Below are 12513 nucleotides of genomic sequence, written 5' to 3' on the forward strand. Positions count from 1 at the left end.
AAAAGAATACCAAGCCTGGGAGTAGAAGCTGGACATTACTATGAATGCCTTAAAGTCAAGGGAAACCAAAAAATTAAGAAACAAAGACACATTTGAGACCTGCAAATTCTAACACTAGAGTGCTCCATCAGTGGCTTTCAATTCAGAGGTAATCCATCTCCAATAACATGCTCTCCACTTAATGTGGCCAAGACAGCCATTGCCTCTGTCACAGAACATTTCAAGAACCCTAATTCAATTGCTGCTCCAGACAATCATTGTCCTTTCCATCTTCCCTCTTCTACATCCTGACATTAAATCTCAGGTAAAGAACAGTAAACCTAGCAGTGGAAGCTGGCCGTTACTATGAATGCCCTAAAGTCATGGGACACTGAAAAAGAAAAAAAGAAAGAAAGACTCACTTGAGACATGCAAATTCCTAACAGTACAGTGCTCCATAAATGGCTTTCAGTTCAGAGGTAATCCATCTCTCTTAACATGCTCTCCATTTAATGTTCCCAAAAAGTCATTATGTCTGTCACAGAACATTTAAAGAACCATAATCCAGTTACTGCTTCAGACAGTCATTGTCATTTCCATCTTCCATCTTCTACATCATGACAGTAAAATCTGTGAAAAAGACCACCAAGCCTGGCATTGGAAGTGGGCCTTTACTATAAATGCCCTAAAGTCATGGGACACTGAAAAAGAAAGAAAGGAAAAAATGCCCATTTGTGAACTGCAAATTTCTAACATCTCGTGCAACATCAATGTCTTTCAGTTCAGAGGTAATCCATCTCTCCTAACATTCTCTCCATCTAATGTGTCCAAGATAACCATTCCCTCTGTCACAGAACTTTTCAAAAACCCTAATACAGTTGCTGCTTCAGCCTGGCATTGCTGTTTCCATCTTCCATCTTCTACATCATGACAGTAAAAAAAGAATACCTTGACTGGTAGTGGAAGCTGGCTGTACTATGAATGCCCTAAAGTCATGGACCCTAAAAACAAAAGAAAGACACACTTGAGACATGCAAATTCCTAACAGGTTAGTGTTCCATAAGTGGCTTTAAGTACAGAGATAATCCATCTCTCCTGATACTCTCTCCATTTAATATGCCCAAGAGAGCCATTGCCTCCATCACAGAACATTTCAAAAACCCTACTCCAGTTGCTGCTTCAGACAGTCATTGTCATTTCCACCTTCCATCTTCTACATCATGACTGTAAAATCTGAGAAAAAGAACACCACACCTTGGAGTTGAAGCTGGTCTGTACTATGAATGCCCTAGACTTATGCAACCTGGTAAACAAAAGAAAGAAAGACCCACTTGAGACATGTAAATTCCTAACAGTTCAGTGCTCCATAAGTGGCTTTCAGTTCAGAGATAATCCATCTCTCTTAACATGCTCTCCTTATAATTTTCCCAAGACAGCCATGGCCTCTGTCACAGAACATTTCAATAACCCCAATCCAATTGCTGCTTCAGACAGGTATTGTGGTTTCCATCTTCCATCTTCTACATCATGACAGTAAAATCTGCAAAAAAGAACACCATGCCTGGGAGTGGAAGCTGGCCTGTACTACAAATGCCCTAAAGTTATACCCCAAAAAAGAGAGGCCCATTTGAGACATGCAAATTTCTAACATTTCAGTGCTCCATAAGTGGCTTTCAGTTCAGAGGTAATCCATCTCTATGCTCTCCATTTAATGTTCCCAAGACAGCCATTTCCTCTGTCACAGAATATTTCAAGAACCCTCATCCAGTTGCTGCTTCAGACAGGTATTGTGGTTTCCATCTTCCAATATCAACGTCATGAGAGTAAAATCTGAAGAAACAAACACTTAGCCTGGGAGTAGAAGCTGGCCTTTACTATGAAAAGTAAAGGAAAGAAAGAAAGAAAGAAAGAAAGAAAGAAAGAAAGAAAGAAAAGAAGAGAAAAGAAAAGAAAAGAAAAATCCAGTTGAGATTTGCAAATTCCTAACAGATCAGTGCTCTATAAATAGCTTTCAGTTAAGAGGTATTACATCTCTTAACATGCTCTACAGTTAATGTGCCCAAAACACCCATTGCCTCTGAATGGTGTTTTGGGTCTTTCAGAAACCTTTCAGAACCTAATGCAATTGCTGCTTCAGATAGGCATTGTTGTTTCCATCTTCCATCTGCTACATCATGACATTAAAATCTGAGGAAAGAACACCAAACCTGCCTGGGATTGGAAGCTGGCTTTTACTATGAATGCCCCAAAATCATGCAACCCCAAAAAACAAAGAAAGACCCTTTTGAGACTTGCAAATTCCAAACAGATCAGTGTTCCAAAAATGGTTTTCAGTTCACAGGTAATCCATCTCTCTTAACTTGCTCTACATTTAATGTGCCCAAAACAGCCATTGGCACTCTCATACAACATTTCAAGAACCCTAATCCAGTTGCTGCTCAGACAGACATTGTTATTTCCATGTTCTACATCATGACAGTAAAATATGAGGAAAAGAACACCATGCCTGGCAGTGGATGCTGGCCTGTATGCTCAATGTCCTAAAGTCATCTCCCAGAAAGAAAGAAAGACCCATTTGAGACCTGCAAATTCCTAACAGTTCCAGTGCTCCTTAATTGGCTATCATTTCTGAGGTAATACATGTCTCATAACATGCTCTCCATTTAATGTACCCAAGACAACCATTGCCTCTGTCACAAAAACATTTCAAGAACCATAATCTGGTAGCTGCATCAGAGAAGCATTGTTGTTTCCTTCTTCCAACTTCTATATCACGACAGTAAAATCTGAGGAAAAGAACACCACACATGGGAATGGAAGCTGGCCTGCACTATAAATGCCCTGAAGTCATGGGACCCCAAGAAAGAAAGAAGGACCTATTTGTGACCTGCAAATTCCTAACATTTCATTTTCCATAAATGACTTTCAGTTCTGAGGTAATCCATCTCTCTTAACATGCTCTCCATTTAATTATCCCAAGACAGACATTGCCTCTGTCACAGAATATTTCATGAACCCTAATCCAGTGGCTGCTTCAAACAGTCATTGTCATTTCACTATTCCATCTTCCACATCATGACAATAAAATCTCAGGAAAAGAACACCAAGTCTAGCAGTGAAAGCTGGCCTTTACTATGAATGCCCTAAAGTCATGCGACAATGAAAAAGAAAAGAAAAGAAAGAAAGAAAGAAAGAAAGAAAGAAAGAAAGAAAGAAAGAAAGAAAGAAAGACCCATTTGAGACCAGTAAATTTGTAACAGTTCAGAGCTCCATAGGTGGTTTTCAATGTAGAGGTAACCCATCTCTCCTAACATGCTCTCCATTTAATGTTCCCAAGACAGCCATTTTCTCTGTCACAGAATATTTCAAGAACCCTCATCCTGCTTCAGACAGGCTTTGTGGTTTCCATCTTCCAATATCAACATCATGACAGTAAAATCTGAGGAAAAGAACACTAAGCCTGGGAGTTGAAGCTGGCCTTTACTTGAATGCCCTAAAGTCATGCGATCCAGAAAAACTGGAAAGAAAGACTCTTTGAGATATACAAATTCCTAATAGTTCAGTGCTCCATAATTGGCTTTCAGTTCACAGGTAATCCATGTCTCTTAACATTCCCTGCATTTAATGTGCCCAAAACTCATATCCTCTGTCACAGAACTTTCAGAAACCTAATCCAGTTGCTACTTCAGACAGGCATTGTTATTTCCATGTTCTACATATGATACTAAAATCTAAGGGAAAAAAAATACACCATATCTGGGATTTGAAGCTGGTCTTTACTACGATGAATGCCCGAAAGTCATGTGACCCTAAAAAAGAAAGAAAGACACTTTTGAGACCTGAAGCACTGATCAGTTGCTTCCTAAATGCTTTTCATTTCACAGGTAATCCATCTCTCTTAACATGCTCTCCATTTAATGTTCCCAGGAAAGCCATTACCTCTGTCACAGAATCTTTTAAGAAACCTAATCTAGTTGCTGCTTCAGACAATCATTGTAGTTTCCATCTGCCATATTCTACATCATGACACTAAAATTTGAGGGGAAAAAACACCAAGCCTGGGAGTGGAAGTTGACCTTTACTATGAATGCCCTAAAGTCATTGGATCCCCCCCCCAACAAAAGAAATACCCATTTGAGACCTGCAAATTCCTAACACTTCAGTGTTCAATAAATGGCTTTCAGTTCAGAGGTAATGCATCTCTCCTAACTTGCTCTCTATATAATATTCTCAATGCAGCCATTGCCTCTGTCACAGAACATTTCAAGAACCACAATTCCATTGCTGTTTCAGACAGGCATTGCCATTTCAATCTTTCTTATTCTATATTCATTGGGCATATAGCATCAAATATGAAATCACCATAAAACCATGAGCTCAAAAATATATAAGTGAAAAAAGTAGAAGTCCTTAAAAAATGACACAGACTTGTAATTAATTACTTTAGTAAATGAGCATGCAGAAAAGTTTTATCAGATCAGAGTTCACTTTTGGGTCATTTTATAATCAGTCCAGATAATGAAAGAATGAGAGAGACAGCCCTGAAATTCTTAGGTAAAGACTCTCAAAGTAAAGAAGACATGTATATGTGAGATCATAGACTGCAAGAGGGAGATAAGCCAGCCATTCAGGTCCCACAAGTGGCTGGGATTTAAAAGTGACACCTTTTTCTCTTGGTCCTAAATCAGCTCCTGGAGCCTCTAGTGGCCAGAAGTTTCTGTCTTTCCTTCCATGACTTCTGGCTAGGGCCTCACTCAGAGTAGAGGATACTAAGGATACTAACTTCTTGATAAATATTTTAATTTATGAGAGGACATTTGCCAGATAATTGTCTCCTTAATGTTTCTTACATGTTCCCTTTGTCTTTTGGGGTCCTCATACCCACAGGATCCTGATTTCATATTATAATTCTCTATTCAAAGTGGGAGGCAAGTCAGTGTTCTGGGTGATATATCCAATAGATAAAATAAATAATTTGGATTCCTGAACTAGGACAGATGATGGGTTGTATTTTTCTAAGAGAGACAGATTTTCTGGTTTGTGTTTTTTTATGTTATTGTTTTTGGTTTGTTTTTTGTTTTTGCCAGATGAGGGGAGTACAGAAGAAAATGTCTCTTACGAGAGTCTAGAGAATGTAGTCTAATTTTAAAGTTAGGGGAGTTCTGGCTTGAGAATCTCTCATAATGTGTTCCTGTTTAAGAACCTGACAGTATGGACAGAATTAGGGTAGAAGCACTTCTGAAGAGGGAGAGATTTCTTGGCTCATGCTCTGAGGATTGATGGGTCACCTCTTTCCTAAAGACCTCAGATCAGACTGAGATTTCATCCCAGGATCCAAGATTCATTGTGTGAGGGTGCATTCCACCACTGTGTCAAGTTGATCAAAAACAGAGACAGATAATAGTCAATATTCTGCACCCCTGAGGGCTATTGGAGTCAGATGTGGGACATCAGGCCTTCATGCAGCACCAGGGACTGGCCTTGGTCAGCTGTCTTCCTCTGTCTCATGCACCAGATTTCTCCCACAGAAAAGAAATTGAAGCAAGGACTGGCATGCCCAACACCTGGGTGAGGGGAGATCCAACCTACCACTTGACTTTTGACTGATAGCAAAGTGATACCAGACTTTATAGTCCCCACTGCCATGAAAACTCTAGGTCGGCTGACATTCTTACAAGTTTATGGTGTGGAAGAACTATCCTTATCTTCCAGAGTTTCAGGATCTGGTCACAGAAGTCTCCTCCTTCAGGGAAACTTGTGTTCTTCTTACCAATGTTGTTTTGGGCCTGCATTTCTCTTGCAAGAAACAGGTAGTTCGCTAAAAAATGTGACATATCCTGTCCATAGAGGCCAGGCAGAGCTGCAGGGAAATTGCTTCTTGGAAGAGAAAACATGTGAGGGGTCAGCAGAGTGGGCCCAGTTGAGAGAATTATTATACACAACATGTAGCTTTTATAATGTTACAGATGTCCTCAATAGAGATCCCTTTACCTGTGTCAGTTAGGTCTTTCTTGATACAGTTATTTATTTAGGACTTCTATGTGCCACATTACATCTTGTACACCAATATGAGGGATAAATATTGGGGATATATAACCATAGTAGCAAGCACAGAAACAAAGATCAATCCCACCTACATAGGAGGTTAGGAAGATTAGTCTCATATCAACTCAGAAAAAAGTTTGTGACTCTGACTCTCTCTTTTGATGGTTATCAGGAACTCCTTTCTGAAACTTCCATTTATAGCTTCCAGCTTTATTTACTTTTAGTGGAGTTAACGTTATTCCAGGGGCAGTAAATGAAAGAGAAGGCTGAGGGTGGTCAGGATCTGATGTAGGAGGCTTATGGAGTACAGAGTCAGCAATAATTAATGATAGAGCAGAGCAAAGTTGGCATAATGAGGGCCTTGAGCAAAGGTAAAAGAAAGTTTGGAAGTAAGGAACCTCAGGCCATTTGCCATTTTGTTAATAGAAATTGTCTAAGTTTTCGAGGATTTGAGGGTCCAACATCTTAAATTCTGAATTTGGGTCATTGACTTAGGCTGTCTAGTTTAGATTGTGGCCATATCTGTGTACTCAGGGTAACAAGGTGCTTACTTTTGAGATCAAATTAGAAGTGGAGGATTTAAAAAAAAAATAATAAGACAACCTAATGTAGCATCTGGTGAGATGGACTGGTTAGACCCTACATTGAAGAGGTTTGACTGGGATGGAATCAAAGAGATCATTGATGTCACCCAACACTGGACAGAGTTCCACCAAAGAATGAGAGAGCATCCCCCACCCAATCCCATTGGTGGAAATCCCTGGAGGTTCTGATGAGCCAAAGGTGAGGGTCTCCTGCACAGCATCTCTGTGACAGACTGGAAGGGATCTTATCTCTCTAAAGAACAAGAAGATTGGTGTTGCATGCATGCAGAAAATGACCTCTGATCTGAAGGTCTAAGTGCAGGGAGGAATTGGACTGGAGAGCATTAGAAGGAGGATGCCTCCAACACCAATTAAGAACCAGACATAGGTCCTTGCTCCATCCTTGTAGCAATATGGCAGCAAAAACCTAGGCCAAGAATGGGATTGGTTTGGGGTCACATACTGGCAGCCATTTAGCCTAAGTGGACTTTGAAGAGCGTGGAGGGTTTCCCTCTAAAAGGCAGAAAGAGGGAAAGAAAAAACAGTCAGTCTGGGAGTTCAGCTGTAGCTATACTAACTGTGGCTGGGGGCTTCCTGTGGCTCAGAAAGCCACAGAAGTGCTGGATGACTTACATTCACTTTCCAGGTCTTATTGGCTGTTTAACATGGTTGTTAGGTGGAGAGAGAGAGAGAGAAAGAGAGGGAGAGAGAGAGAGAGAGAGAGAGAGAGAGAGAGAGAGAGAGAGAGAGAGAAATGGAGGTTCTTTGGAACGGGGAGGGTAAAGACCCACCAAACTCCCTTTCCCAGGTTTCAGCAACAAATGAGAGAGAATACAAAAAGAAAAAGAAATGGAGACCAACCTCAATGGATCAGCAATGCTTTATAAAATATCAAAGGGCATATTTTCAAGGGTAAATTCTGGCAGGCTATAGTAAGCATCTGAGTTTTATAGGGTTCATAAGGGCCAGGTCATAGGAAGAGTTCGTCAGTTACTTTTGGTGGACCTTTTTGGTGGGCACGGGGATTTGGGCAGATAAGGGAAATTTCAACAGGTCAAATTCCTCAGTTTCCTTTTTTTCCTAAGGGGTTATAATTTTCCACCTCCTTTACTAATACATTTACCAATGATGAAAATATCATCCATGTTTCTACAAATGTATGAGACAATTTTCAGTGAGCAACTAGATATCATTTTGATTTTTTAATGCCATATATGCTATGGATTATAAAATTACAAGAGAATTCCCGAATTCAGTGTAGACCTCAGGGAAGGATGGGAAAAGATGACAGTGCTTCATTTGTAAAACTTAACTGGTGTAAAATGCAATGCACTATTTAATAACTCATAATTTAGACAATGAGAGAGTAAAGATCATCTTGAATAAAAATATATATTATACATTTAATTTATACCTTTCCTGAATAGTCTGAAATCATTAAAAATAAAATACTAAGTTGCTGCAAGGATGTTAAAAATGATTGAAATCCAGCATCTAGAAAAATAGTAAGAAAAAAATTGTATGTGCAAATTTGTTAAAGTCACACTTTTCTCTCCAACTTTCTCCCTACTCTTTTATCATTTTCATCTCCTAGCCCCCCTCTCATATGCCCAACCCTGTCACAAAATCCAAAGTTTATGTACACAGTCTAACTATAGTATACATTTCACCTGGTGAAATAAATAATAAACACAAAAATGCTTAATTTATCCTGTACCTATTAATTTCTCCATTTGCTTATGTTTACAAATTTTGTGGGCTATTTTCAATATAGTCCAGAAGATTTTCATGCTTTTCAGAAAATTTTTTTCACTAGAGTGTTATTGTGTTATTTATTTATTAAATGAAGTCAGGCTTAGTTTTAAATCTCAAGTCTGCTAACCAACAGAGGAGAGAGGCAGAGACCCTGTGTTAGAAGCTATTCTCTGCTCCTCACTTGACCCTTAACTTTCAGTTTACTTCCTGGTTTCTTATTTTCTGATCCTGATGCTAATAATTCATCATCATGGTTTGATACTCGATTCTCTCTAAGCATCCTGGTTTGACTCAAATCTTGTGAAAATGGTTCTAGAATACCTTAATGTGTGTTGAAGTTATTTTCAATGACAACTCTGCCTATTTTTTCTGTGAGTTCTGAGGACTTATATCCTATTGATGTGATTAAAACAGTGAAATGTGAAGTATCTATTCTAAACTTGAAGTGGCGTTTCTTTTAAAATAATTACATAACCTGAAATACGTTCAATTAAATTAGTGAGTGTTATAGAATGTAAGAAGTATCTGTTAAGCAACCAAAAAGTCATTTTTAGTAATAGCATCATTATTATATTCTGTATCATTGAATATTATACTGTGAAATATATTTAATGTGGTACAATAAAAGTGTTTAATTTTGGAGTATATGATTTATCCTACTTACTTCCAAAGAGAATTTGAGGTCAAGTACCAAGTGCTGGCATGGACGGATTTGAACAGCCTGATCTTTGGCTTTTACGAACTACCAATTTGAGGCAAAGGGCTGCCATCTTGGGCTCATGAGGCTCAGAGGGGCAGGGGAGCCTCTGCAGCTGCTGGCAGGGTGGATAGGGGTTGAAAAACAAGCAGGTACAGGTGCCTCCACCCATCCCCACTCCCCTCCCCTCTATGGTTGATGCCAGCAACATTCAGTGGCCTCTCTTGCACTCCTCATCATCCACATTCTCCACCTCCTCCTGCTCCTCCTCCTCTACTAAGGCTGCTGGTGGGACTTTGTTGAGGCCTTGGTGCTCCAGGGCATCATCAGCCTGTCAGAGCATCAGAGGCCCAGGGGACCTACAGGATGCCCTGAGGCTGAGATGCCAGGTCCTATGTGCCTGGCCAGGGAAAAGTGAGCCCTGGGGAATGGGTAGGGTGCACAGATCTAGACCAAGGCAGGGAGCAGGGTGGGGAGAGGCATTTGGGAGGGAGCAGCACGAAGGCCACTTGTCTGCCAAGGCTAGGCTATTTTATTTTAGCCCTGGCATGATGCAGAGTCTAAGCCTGATAAGATGTGCACTAGGACTCACTTGCCAACCATGAATGAAAGAGACACTGAAAATGTATACTATTTATTGAGTCAAGCTGTTTGGGCCTTTAAAAATAAAGTTGATCTTGGAAATTTATATATTATATTAGAGCAGAGGATTCAGGGTAGATTTTATGGATTTTTAGTTTCAGGGTTATTTTTATCTTTATGTAAATCAGTTATAAATGACAGTACAATGTATTTTGACATATACATACAATGAATATAACTTCCCATTCTATACATGATGTGGAGTTACACTGGCTGGGTATTCAAATATGAATGTAGTAGAGTTATGTCTGATTCATTCTACTGTCCATTCTATTGTCTTTCCCATTCCCATTCCCCTACTCACCCAAACAGTCCCCAGAGAGCATCTCCACCATTGTCAGGCAGCATCCATATAGCAGAATGAACATTAGGCCTTTATCAGTGATAACACAAGTGTACATATTCAGTTTTATTATTTTAAAAACATTGTTTTCCCTTTTAAATATCCATGTAGGACTGTGCTTAAGCTAAACTCTCCTGCCAGGTGTTTAAGACCAATTTAATCAAAACTGACCTTGTTCTACCTACTCTTAAGTCAGCTGAGATTCTCTAGAGATCACTTTCCTCTACCAATGGCACTATCTGCCAGCATGGGTCAGAGTACTGGTGACCACTCATTGCTTCTCTTGAAAGCATCAAGGACATTTCTCCCTCCAGTGACCCCCTTTGCAGAATGTGTACTGGGTGGCTTCCTGTTCTCTATGCTCTCTCAAACTCAGGGGCCTGGCTAACCTTAGAGAACAAGGTGAAAACTTTGGCTGCTTTTTCTGTGGCCCTTTTACTTCCTTGTCCTTTTTCTCCAAGTTTCTGGTTTTAAACACCCAGCAAGCCAATATTACCTGTTGTAAAGAGGGAATAACAGGTTACAACTTTAATATCTATAATTACAGTTATCTCTTTCATTTAATTGGGATATGTCAATCATTGTAATGTTTTGAGCAACCATTAAAAAATATATTTTTGTGTAGCACTGAAATAAAACTATAATTTTCTTCTTTGATCAATAATTATAAATTATACTGATAGATTTCTTGTATGGAACATCTTTGCCTTTGTAGGATAATCATCACTCAATATTTATACATAATTAAATTTGTAAACTACTAAATTTGCATAGCCAATTCTAAATTTAAGCTTTTTGCAACTGCCTGTATCTGGTTTTATCATGAAGATTATACTAGTTCTATATAATGAGAGGGCAATTTTTGTTCTTTTTAATTTTCTGGAAGAACTTATAAAATTAAGAGAAATTATTGGGCTGGGGTTGTGGCTCAGCAGTAGAGAACTCACCTAGCACGTGCAAGGCCCTGGGTTCAATCTTCAGCACCACATAAAAATAAAGAAATAAAATTAAAATTTTATATATATATATATATATATATATATATATATATAGAGAGAGAGAGAGAGAGAGAGAGAGAGAGATAGAAATCAGTTAAGCCATGAAAATTTGGTAGAAACACCCTTATAAAGACATCCAGACTAATATTGGGGAATAAGAAACATTTGTACTGGAATTAGTATCTAATCAACTAAATGGTGGAGTCATATTTTTCATTATTGGAATAAAATATCATAAAAAAGAGAAGGGAGGATGCTAGTATTATCCATGTGGCAGTCAGTCAGCGTTGAGGACATCAATACGAACTCATGTTTAGCTTGATACAGATACAAATGAAAAGTCTGCATAACTATTCACAGTTGTGCATATATATGATAGTACACACACACACACACACACACACACACACTCACAGTCAGCTAAGATGACCCAGAAAGAGTGATAACTCAGTAGCAAAGAGCACAGTACCCAGGTTGTGCTCATCAATGTCACCATCCTCCAGTCGAAGGAATCAGGGCTCCTTTGAGAAATAGCTGACCTCCAAAGAGGGAAGGAACATATATAAAAATGAATCTGGAACACCTTGAAGTGCCAAAAATAATAAAGTGCTAAAAAAAATTTCTAAAAACATGTACTTACTCAGTGACGGCTGTACATCAAAGAGAGACAGGGGCCAACTGAAAGAGCTCCCAATGGCCAAAGCTAGCACAATTTAAACAGCAAAATTAAGTGGCATTGAATTACAATAAATCTCCATGAATTCATACTGTGTCACTAAATTATTGGATAAGTAAGAAAATAAACAAATGAGAGCAAAGAGTCAAATATCCCATGCAGAAATCTAAATCATTTATGTAGATACTCCTTCAAGAAGATAAAGCATAACTCCCCACTCCATAGGTGTGGTCTCTGCATTCTGACTTCCTTCCACAGAGTAATGAATGGAAAGAAGAGGAAAAGAGTAAATATATAGGAAAAAACTGAAAAATACTACCTCAGTCAGTTGTTCAGTATTAACATCACCAATAATAGATAATGTTGGGTATGCACATTTAATACAATTTCATGACAATGGTACTTTAAGATCTGTGCTCTTCCTCCAAAATTCATACATACCATCTAATCATGTGAAAAACATCAGGCAAACAATAGCAAATACAATAAAGGGATAGGAATAAATATTTGAAGGTGATAGATATATTTATGGCACTGATTGTGGTGATATTTACTGGGTATACACTTACCTGCAAACTTACTTAGTTGTGTATATATATGCAAACTTACTAAGTTGTGTATATATATATGCAAACTTAATAAATTGTGTATATATATTTTGTGTGCCAATTATAGCTCAACAGAGGAGTGTTTAAAAAATTAAGCAGAATTCCATCGAGGGGCCAAATTACTTCAAATACATATTCTTTTTCCTTTTCCCTCATGGGTAAAATTATAGGTCATTAATCATCTCT

This window comes from Callospermophilus lateralis, chromosome 14 (genome assembly GCF_048772815.1).
Source record: "Callospermophilus lateralis isolate mCalLat2 chromosome 14, mCalLat2.hap1, whole genome shotgun sequence".
In the NCBI taxonomy this organism is placed as follows: domain Eukaryota; kingdom Metazoa; phylum Chordata; class Mammalia; order Rodentia; family Sciuridae; genus Callospermophilus; species Callospermophilus lateralis.